Raw genomic sequence first — 11,186 nt, 5'->3', positions numbered from 1 at the left:
TCAAGAATGACTCACTCATAATCATGCCTTGAGGAGGCACACATATATATGCCAGCTGAGACCACAAAGAACACAGTGCTGGTATATATACTGTATATATATACTGATACAGAGGTTTCTATCCTATAAGGCTGTACCAATATAAAAATACATTTGTTAATTTGCAGATATATACACTTAAAACATGCAGTACTACACTAGAATATCAATCAAAGCATGCATGGACAATGATGTGGGGCATTCAAGAGTAATTCAAATTGATCTCTATTCACTTCTGATATATTGTAGCTTTACAAAACTCCCCCGATCATATTTTCAACACGTTTGCACATATATCGTAGCAGTAAATATACATGTATCAAATGTCTTTTAAGGGTATGTTTATTTTATTATTTATTTCAAGTTTATTTGTTTTATATGAGGTCATCACAGAATCATATGCATGTCATCCAGCCTTGCGTGAAATCCATGTAAACTTACTGACTGACTTATCAATAGTTTGAGTTGCAAAATCTAAATCTTAAATAATCGCTTTTAAGGACTGAAGAACAATCTCTATGTTAATGAGGAGGGGCATTGGGAGGGCATGGGAGGGGCAAGGGACAAGGGGTGGGGCAAGGGAAAGGGAAAGGGGAGGGGAAGGAGAGGGAAAGCCAATGTCAATGAAGGGGGAACTGACTTTGGTCAATATTTTATGTGGAGTTGACACTCATAATACTAAAGCAATGCTATTCAAGCTTCATGCTAATTAATGACAAAGTCGAAAAGTTAAAATTTGCATTCCTTATTTACTTTTGCACCTTATCAATAATATTTTTCCCATCATGATATGAAAAAAAAGTAGTATATGGATGATACAATTTTTTTTTTTAATTATATAAACTTTTGAAAGTATATTTTTCCAAGTATACAGTTGATGTTCATGAGATGAAAAATCTAAACAAGGATGTCTTAAAGATCACCAACTTGTTTTAATTCATAGTCTGTCATCTTTGGCAAAGAAAAAAAATATTATGAAACTTGATGATGACCAAATTTTGATTATGCTGTGCTTTAATGTTATAATCTGATTCAAGTTTCCACTTTTCTTTTCATGCATATAAGCTACTATTCCTTTCACATGTATATTTGCATTCAAAACAGGAAATGACAAGAGAAAAAAAGAGTAACTAATGTAAACTGAAAATATGCAATACATGCAATTAAAACAATCGCTGCGTGGGACTATACAGATCTAAAAAAGTTCTGAAAATAAACACTCAGGAAAAACAAAGCAGTTCAGAGTTAAATGTGGCACAGAGTATATTAATTATTGCAATTGTACATTTCTTAAGAGCATCAACATCAATTCATTCAAAACTTTGTTTTAATAAGCAGCAAGTGACAATCCCAACCTCTTCCTCCCATCCACCCCCCCCAGACCTTTCCCTCTACTCCCCATCAATGCCCTTCACCCCTATCTCCCTTGGAGGAGTTTTAGTTTTGTTTGGAGATGGTATCAATTTGGTATATAATATGTTGCTGGTTCACAAAGAACTTTTCTACCTCTACCTCTGCCCCCTCCCCCTCCCCCCCCCCACAAGCACATTCTTGGCTAGACCACATCCCTCGTTCCCTCCATTAATGGCAGGCTGTGTCATATGTCTGTGGTACCCAATGACAATGTTTACCTAGGTAGCATATAACATATCAAACTTTTTATGCAGGACATTGTTCTTAAGATCTACCTCAAATTATAAGTTCAATGAATGTCACACATGTATAAGAGTACCAATCGGGTGACATATATATGCACACTATATGGAGCTAATGGATTATAGTATATATCATACAATTTGAATTTATAATAAAGCCTTCCATTTCCCTCAGGAAAACATGCAATCAGATACATAGACTTCAATTCTTTCTAGCTAATATGAGGGCATATTTCCTGTGTGATGAACTGTGAATTGTCAATATAGGGAAATGGCACTCCATTAAATATATACAAAAGAGGAGTTTGCCATGCAATGTATACATGCAATACTACAGAGTTGGTATTTTAGAAATCCACAAGAAAAAAATCAATATTACACATATGTACATAGGGGCAAGGTATGTGCATGTTTCAAGCTTGGGGAATACAACTTGCTATTTCACAGCTACAGGTAGAATTGTTGGAATTTCAACTAATTATCAGAGGGCTCCCGAAGCATCCATACATCCCCAACCCAACCCATGGCACAGACAGCAGAGGGATCATGCAGGCACCACAATGATTTCAGAGCAATAGCATGGCAGTAATTTCAACACCACTGATGAATTGACTGATGTCTGCCCCCCTCCACCCAATCCCCCAACCCCCGCTCCCCTTCATTGTCAAACATATTTAGAAAGCTTTTAACTGCTTCTTTCAGCCATAATTACAATTTTACTTTCTTAGGTAAACCTACCATCCCTAATAAAGTTACAGTATATTAACATTCACTTAGAGATTGACATCACCCTCCCCCCCCCCCAACCCCATTGCCCTGTCACAGGAATACAATTCTGATTTCACAGGAATACAATTCTGATATACAGAAGGGTGCAGAACCCTAATGGTCGGTAAAAAGAAGGGATGACACACAAGTAAAACTGCATGAATTGTTGCATCCATTAAAGGGTTTAGGTTTTTCTTTCACAAATAGAATTGTGCTTAGTTGCCATTTCAGATGATATGTTGCACACATATGAGTTAATCATCACTTAACTAATTATCTGAAACAACCATAACTTCACCGGCATAGCAAAAGCTATCGAAATGATTGCCAATGAATGTACTAAAACACTGAAACTTGCTTGTGCCACAAAATCCATTCAAACCTTTTGGCATTACGGCTGTTAATATTTGAAGAATAGTACAGGTCTGTACTTGAACAGAAAGAATTCGTTTTCGTTCAAGTGCAGTGACTGCATTTAGTTCCAACACTATAAACTATGTTGGTGCACAAGTTTGGTTTCAAGTTCACAACCTAACACTTATAATAGCAGTGCAACTTTTTAATTCTACAGTAGTCACCTAGTCCGAGACAACTGAAGTTCTGGTCGGATGACCATAATCAGCTGTGGAGGTTGTCCAAGAGGTGCGACTAGTTTATTGAATCAAATAAAATTGCATTAAATAATAAATACCTCCAAATAGGTAAAATGATAAACTGATGTTCACCACAAAGCTGGTGTTCCATTTACCAACCTACCTATCTCTCATACAGTATAGATGCTACATACATGTCATACTGGTCAAGTGCTGTCATTTTCAGACAATCACAGCAGAAAAGAATCCTTTACAACTTCACTCTGAGTAGTCTAAGCTCCTTTAGGACTATAGTAACCATTTCATAGATGATGTGCTTATACTGTTCACTTCAAGTAGATATTTGAAGACAGCATGTCCATCAAACTTCTTATAGTGCAAAGCTGATAAGGATAAGAGGCCTCTCTCATAAATGTGTGATAGGTAAATAGCTTTTGAAGGGTTTATGCTTGCTTTTACTAAAAAAATTACTTTCTAAAGATTTTAAACAGCTGTTCAAACATATTAGTTGAATTATCAATACCAAAGTTAAAATTTCAAAATTGTTTCTTTCCAAGCATAGAAATATGAGAGTTAAATTGTTTTTTTAAGCTTTATGCATCCTCAGCACAGACACTCATAGAGCAGTACTTTGAAATCATTATTGTTTCCTGCCCAAAAGAAAAAAAAAGTTACAGGTACTGTTTCTAATACTTTCTTAAATACCATCCTTGAACTGCTCAACTTCTACGATCAACTGACATTGAAGTAAGTTTAATAAAGGAACTTCATTAGAGAGAGTATATATAGTCAAACAAGAAAGGAGCTTCTCCTATAGTGGTAAACTAAATTCGGTACAAGATTGCATTTGGACAGTCCGTCTCATTATCATTATCAACAGTATGACCACAAAGTAGGTCTAAAGCTATCAAAGCTTGAAACACCATGTAAAATTACTATAAAATTGATCAAGTGTAAAATGTCCAATGTAAGCCACTGTAAGTGTTTTTTTTTGGTATAATACAATTGATCATACTAGCATATAGACCTACAGTAATAACTTGGCCCTTGAGGTCCCTACACATAGTACCATGAAAGGTAGTCTGTATATATGCCCCAAATTATAGCATGCTGTAATTGTTAGAAGTTTTCCAAAAGTACCTTCCTGGAGGTCTTTACTCTCCAAATTGTTCTCAGACATTTTTAAGGAACACAAGAGATGACTGAATGTCCCAGTGAGGACAATTTCCTCGCAGGTTGTAATAAAAACAGTTTAAGAATTTTGACCAAAAGTGACAATATTTGAATATCTAGCATATTTAGGGCCAATACAGCATATTTAGTAGAAAGCCTATCCATGGTGTTACACACTGTACAACTTTACCAGCAAAATGTTTGTATGGCATTAACCTCCAATTAACAAGACTTTAGAATGTTGCAGGTTGTGTCATTACAGAGCTCTATATATTCCCATGACACTTCAGTTGAATGAAATAATTAGCTGAGGCCACAATTTAGCATACCTTTTTTTTTAGTTATTTGCATATAACAGTTCTAACAGTTTATGTACCACTGCTCAAGCTGTCTTTTCTTAGAACTGCATTTAGATCTATATAGTCTGACATTTATATCTAGGGTATTTAAAATACACCCAAGGTCAATGTAAAGTTATGGAAATGTTTTGACCTTTGATCTATCTCGGGAAAATCACAAGATTATAACTCAAGTACTAATAGTGCACATTTCCTTCCTGTTACAAGTCATATCAATTCTACTGCAGGTACCATTCCTACTTCAAACTTGTCCCTCAGGGAGCAGTTACCTTGGTAACAGCTTCCTTCCTTGTAGCACCCCATCACTACTCCATTCCTCATCCATTCAGACATGAAAACATAAGTAAAATCTTCTCACTGATGTAAACCACAGATTTGCATGTACTGTACGCAGTGTACGTATGAGCTATGTGATGAAGCTTGAAAGTTTTCTATACATCAAGGGCATGGACCAATTACAAGTTTACTGATTACAAGCATTTGCATGAGAAGAAACAAAAGCTTCCCAGGATCTGTGCGGGAACAATGAAAAGACTTGAGAATGAAATAATAAAGAATAAAGATGGCCATGCAGAGGTAGACATGATTAATTTTTCTGTACTCGTATATGCTTTTCATCTTTCATTTCCCAGTTTAATATCCTCCTAAATGCTAAAGTATGTATCAGTCTGAAAAGTGAAAGCTTAAATAGACACTCCTTCCTTTTATAAATAACCTCATGTTAGTGATGATCGATATTCAAATATTTAGAAAGGCACACACTTGCCTTTTTATAGAGTATGGATGAGACTATTCTTCACCAGCGAGGGGGGGGGGGCAATTTTGCATATTATACAGATATCCAAAGTGCTGAAATTATCCAATAGGTAGATGATGCAAATGTGGTCAAGAGGCCCCGTGTGAACACTTCCAGGCATAACATTTCATACCAACCTTATATGTTTGGTTTGTACAGATAAAACTTGATCAGGGGTAGGAGGAGTGGGGGGGGCTGGGTAACCATGCAAATGTAGAGAGTGCTAATTAATCTTTTTTTCAGATGTGGCAGCTTATGCTGCACATAGTGTACAATTACCCTTTCCACTGTTTACAGTATATGCCTATCACATTAAGACTGAAATAAATCAGCTACTATTTAAGATATTCACATTTTGAGAACTTAGTTTATTCTGTCATTTTTATACCTTAGCCTCCAGAATTTAGGTCGATGAACCTTTAAGCAGTTGCTTTTACCATAATTTTCGATTCCATTCATGATCTTATTTACAACCAAGAAACAAATGGTGCAGCATGTGATAGTCTTATAGTTAATTGCTAAGGGAAATAAAAAGACTGAATTCCAAGGCATTCTGTTGCAATTGCATCTCAAGTTGCATTTAAAAACCCTTTTGATTTTACAAGTGCAGTAGGAAAAAAAATGTGGGAACGTTGTACAGTAGTTATGGCTGGTTAACTAAAACTGGGATTTGTACATTCCAGGCAACTACTTCATATAGTATAGCATTAATCCACAAGTTAATGCTTGCTTTTCTTTAATAAATCATATGTAAATAATGTTACCAACCGTAATATGTCATTGAGATTTATTAGGTAGGATGGTGACTTCGAAGTTCGCCCACTTAAGACTTAAAACACCCCAAAACTAAATCTTCTGGTATAAATCATTTGAAAATATACTTCATATGGTGGGAGAATTTTGTTATAGTACGATACACGGCCAAACTTTCTTTCCTGCAAACTGTTTTCACGTTGTTTTCCAAGAAGATTCTTCGTGATTGTGGAACTGGTATTTCTTGCTAGAGTATTGCGAATTTCGGCCACGCAACCTACAGTGTGGCGCTGGTAAAAATTAGTGGCGCTGTTGCTCTTTCAGTAATTATAACAGACTTCATAGATCTTCGTCATTTTATTGACAAATATGTAAGTAATTTCTTGCACACGGGTCATTTTGGAGAGAAAATAACTGTAGCTTCGTATTTTTTGGTGAAATTTGGCTCTTCCTGTAGGTTTTCATGGTGAAAATCGTGTATTTCTTAGGGTGCCCGAACTTCGCAGTATGGCGAACTTCGCAATACTGACTATATATATGGCCTCTATAGTATAGAGCTAACTTTGCTCTGAAATTGTTAAATGTGTTTAACTTACTGTACAGAATGAGGTTTGAAATACGAATCTTCATAACACAGGAACAGAATATACCAAACTTTTTCTTTGTCATTGTGACTTATCATATTTACAATTCTATTGTACAACGTACTTGTGCAATTGTACAGTAAATCAACATTGCAGAAGTGCAAGGTAGACATGCACACAAACAAATAAGTTTATGAGCACTACTGAAAAACCCAAAACAGGTAAAACTCATACAAAAACCAGTAATATTGGCTATACCAATTGACAATAGTACCTATATTGAGCAACATCAAATCAAAATTGATTAATACATCATTACATACTGAAGCCTATATAACCTGTGGTACGTGTCCTCGAATTACTCTCAAGTAAGTAGAGGCCATGGCCTACCCCATATTCTACAAGTACAACATAGACACAACTTTCTGCTTAATTCTTCTATCACAGTGCATCGTTAAGCGCCAACTTAGTCTCATACTTAGTACCAACATTGTGTAGAGAATAAACATTACAGTTATATCATACATGGCATTGTACAAGTTGTAGCCTATGAAATAAAGGGGGGCATTCAACGAAGGTAAACAGTGCTAACTTAGGCCTAACTAAATTTGGAAGGTCGTCTTGGTTGGCAAAGTTATCTTACCGAAAAAAAGCAACTTCAACAAACTTTTTCCTTTCTGAAAATCAAACTACACGTAGGATCCTGTATATTGAGGAATATGAAAACAGCAAACACCGCTATAACACAATGTTTCTACTTGTTTCCTATCGGATGAGAAACCACATTCCCTCGGTATTAATGTTATTGCATAGCAAGTTGGCTAAGTCATAACTGAGTCAGCTGTCAACAAGAATTGGACACACCCCATAAGTACAGTACACAAGTGTTCGCAACTTTTCACAACTCCAAAGTATTGTAAATATACCGTGCTTCATGTGTATGAGTTGGTAATCCGTTTCAAGCATTTATTTAAATGATAGCAATATCAAGGGAAATAATCTGCGATAATAACTTCCCGACGTCCCAGGAAAGCTACGGAAACCAACAAATTCATAGAAACAAGACCAAAACTGAAAGGTCATTTACGCTACAGTGGTTAAAGCTGGGTTCTGCCTCTCATGAATATTCAATATTTCACCACGCGCGATTACTTCTACATAAAAAAAATCAAACCAAAAAATCGTATTCGGCAAGCAATTCTCGATGGTTATTGTTTCTGAAACTGTTTATATTTGGTCAAAGAACAACGTCTCAACATTTTGGTATTGAGAATGAATTACGAGGAATCTTCTACTAAAATTAACTTTATATATTTATAAATCGTCCTCGTTGTACATCAGAGGTCCCATGGTGTAACGGTTAGCACTCGAGACTCTGAATCTCGCGATCCGAGTTCAAATCTCGGTGGGACCTAACTTTTGTTTCCCTCGTGAACAATATTCTTTTTGCGAAAGCTTTTCAGGAATTTTTTTTCCCATTTTATTTCATTTCATGTGTTTCTTTATTTGATCGAAGCGTTTCATTTTCATGGATATTGGCTATTTTTTTGTTCGAATGAATGAAGCAAAGTATGAAAGTATGGCTCTTTTCTTTCTCTTTTTTTTCAGTCACAGATCATAAGCTACCAGCCTGGCTATAGTCAATTGCAAAAATATGTGACAAGGGGAGGCGAGCGATAAATGTAGCATTAACAGGGATGGAGGGGAAGTGTGGAATGAGGAGCAGTTGAGCTTAGTATGGAAAATTAAATGTTTAACCTCCTTTCAGTGGCGTCGCAAGACATTTCAATCTTGGGGGCGGCACGGAGTGGGGGCACAGCACTTAATTAGGGGGCACAATGTTTATTTGTGAAAGCCGTTCTAGGGGAAGGGGTTCAAGGTTTTTATTAATTAATTAAGGGTTCTTAGATGCAATCTGGTGCTATATTTTGCAACTTGAAGTAATTTTATGTTCAAGAATTTTCGGGCTTAGTCTGTCCGATATTTATGTTTTTAATTGAGGCAGATAAAGATTTTGTTTGAGTTTTTTAACGCTACAAATCGCATCTGGGGGCACCTGGGGGCACGATTTTTTTGGGAGGGCACTTGCCCCCCCCCCTTAGGCCACCCCCTGGCGACGCCACTGTCTCCTTTTATTACAATTTCTTCACTGAATGTTCTTCACTAAATGATCATATATGCGATGTCTGAGGCAGATATGTTAAACCAATAGGCCCAATGATTAGCCTGCTATTTCTTCTTTCAAAACGCTTTTTCAGTGTAGGTGCCACAGTAATCCTTGTGACTTTCTCTGCTTTTGGTTTTACAAAGGGCAACGTTCGGAAATATTGATACCAGCTGGCCCGGCTGCTGGCGTATATTCAGTGGCGGAGCGTCCATACAGTCAGGGGGTGGATCCCCCCCCCCCCCTGACGGACTCGAATGGAATGATGGCGCCCTTTTCAGCTTTTCACCACTTTTAACTTATTCGCGATTATTGACTTTCTTATTGCGCTCTCGTCTATCTATTGACATTTGTCACATTTTGTTGGTGTAATTTTCTGACAAAATGCTCTAACGTACGGCTGTCTTTAATTTATCGGCACTTAATTCCGTTGTACGAAACTATGTCCAAGAACTGTACGGGGTTTTCGATCTATTTTTTCGAAAACGTCCACTCACAAAGATACCACAGGGATTGTAATGAAGCGCATGTACTTTCAACACCCATATAAACTTCCGAGTTGTCACAAATGGCGATGACACCTATTTATTCTTCGTTTATCTGCAAATTAGCCCGGAAAGGGTCATTTCCGGCGATCTAGGGAGTATCTTTACTCAAAACATTTCTGTACGCTCTACGCCAACCTGTGGTGGCGCTCCGCTTAGATAATGTCGAAAGTGTCCCTATAAGCCATTCTCCCCCCCCCCCCCCCGACCAATACCCCTAGCTCCGCCACTGGGCACATTAGGCAATAAACATGCATGCTTTATACATGCTGGCCAGATACGGTACAAGTATATGCATAAAATACAAACAAAACGTAGTTTTGAATAGGAGTTACAATAGTTATCTTACTCTCCCTCCCTCCCAACCCCCCCCCCCCCCCACCCGGTCACTTTTTCGTGACACTAATAATAACTGTAAATTTACCCTTATCCCGCCAGCCCGTAGCCAGATCGGGCACTTGTGGGACCGTTCCGCCTTGCATATGACTTATGACGAAGTTAGTTTTCATTTGAACACGACCGAATTGTAATAATATTTAATTGTCTAAAGATATGTAATAATGACGTTCATGATACGGTTGTGATATATTTACGCCGTTATACCACTTACCGGGTTTCAATTCAATGTCAGTCTATAATTACAGACGCCAATTGGTATGCATATGATTCTTGTAACCTATACATAATACTGTTTGACATGTAATGGAATTTTTGTGTTATTAACTTTTGAATGGACCTAAGAGAACGCAGGAAGAACGACATCTCTTGAAATGGATTTCAACGATTGCAGTCTTTTGTCTCGTTCTCTGCGCGTTGCATTTTACCCAACAACAAAAACATCTCACAATCTGTGACAAACCATTTGAAAGTAAAGCCGAACAACTTCAAATAGTTGGCGCTCGTCATGTTCGTGTTATGATGATAGTACATTCACAGGTGCCCTGACTAAGGTGCAGCTAAGTTCCACATAACCTGTGTAATGTGACTTTCCAAAAGACACTTTCAAAAGTGTTATAGAACTTTATAAGCTCAATAGTATTTGCAATCTCCCCTTAATTACAGGAGATGTAAACCCACTTATCATGTTCAGCTTATATGATAGAGACCTTTTTGATGAACAATTCCCCAAGCAGATGAGAAAAATATTGCTCCGTGGGAGATATCTTAGTGTAAAAGTCGTGTCTGAGAGCTGCAATATTGTAACTTTGTGATGTCACAGTACCAGTACGATCTGAAACTCTTTAATTGAATTTTCTATTCAAAATTGCATGGTACAATGTCAGCATTGTTGACCCGGAAAGCAACACTATTATAACATTACATTGAACCTCTGATATTTCACAAATCGAATAAAAAAGTTCCAAGCTGTTTGCTGGATCATAAGTTGTTCACCGTAGTAATAAAATAGGCCAGCGATGATGGTTTATTGTGTATAACTATGTCGAAGGTGGGGGAGAGGTCATTATATGTGGAGCGCGTTCATTATATGAATTTCTAATGATCAAGGATGGGTGCGAAATTGTTCACAGTGAAATATTTATTCAATCCACAGCAGCAACTGCCGGCCAACACTATACAAGATGCATCAACTCTCACAGCGAGAACGGCATGTTACTTCATATGGTAGTTAAACGATCAGAATGTTCTATATACATACGCCTTGTCCATCTCTTGTGTTAAAATATCCCGCTGCTACAGGGTATGAATATGCCTAGCTTGTTATACATTTGGAAATGTCAAATACAATACCTATGATA

The 11,186-nt window shown here is 37.2% G+C and overlaps 1 protein-coding gene and 1 non-coding gene across 3 annotated transcripts in view; one reads left to right on the top strand and one right to left on the bottom strand.

The window, feature by feature from the left end:
• The window catches only part of LOC139980363 (ETS-related transcription factor Elf-1-like), a 65,955-nt gene extending 58,167 nt beyond the window's left edge, over positions 1-7,788 (bottom strand). For both annotated transcript variants that reach the window (XM_071991985.1, XM_071991986.1), the window contains exon 1: positions 7,364-7,788. The gene's annotated coding sequence lies outside the window, so the exon portion shown is untranslated. The remainder of the gene's footprint in view (positions 1-7,363) is intronic.
• A 274-nt stretch (positions 7,789-8,062) lies between these two features.
• Positions 8,063-8,134, top strand: Trnaq-cug (transfer RNA glutamine (anticodon CUG)). The gene has a single exon. It is a non-coding gene; the product is annotated as a tRNA-Gln (tRNA).
• Positions 8,135-11,186: the final 3,052 nt, after the last annotated feature.

The sequence above is a fragment of the Apostichopus japonicus genome, chromosome 14 (assembly GCF_037975245.1).
Source record: "Apostichopus japonicus isolate 1M-3 chromosome 14, ASM3797524v1, whole genome shotgun sequence".
In the NCBI taxonomy this organism is placed as follows: Eukaryota; Metazoa; Echinodermata; class Holothuroidea; order Aspidochirotida; family Stichopodidae; genus Apostichopus; species Apostichopus japonicus.
This window is presented reverse-complemented; position numbering and strand designations above follow the sequence as displayed.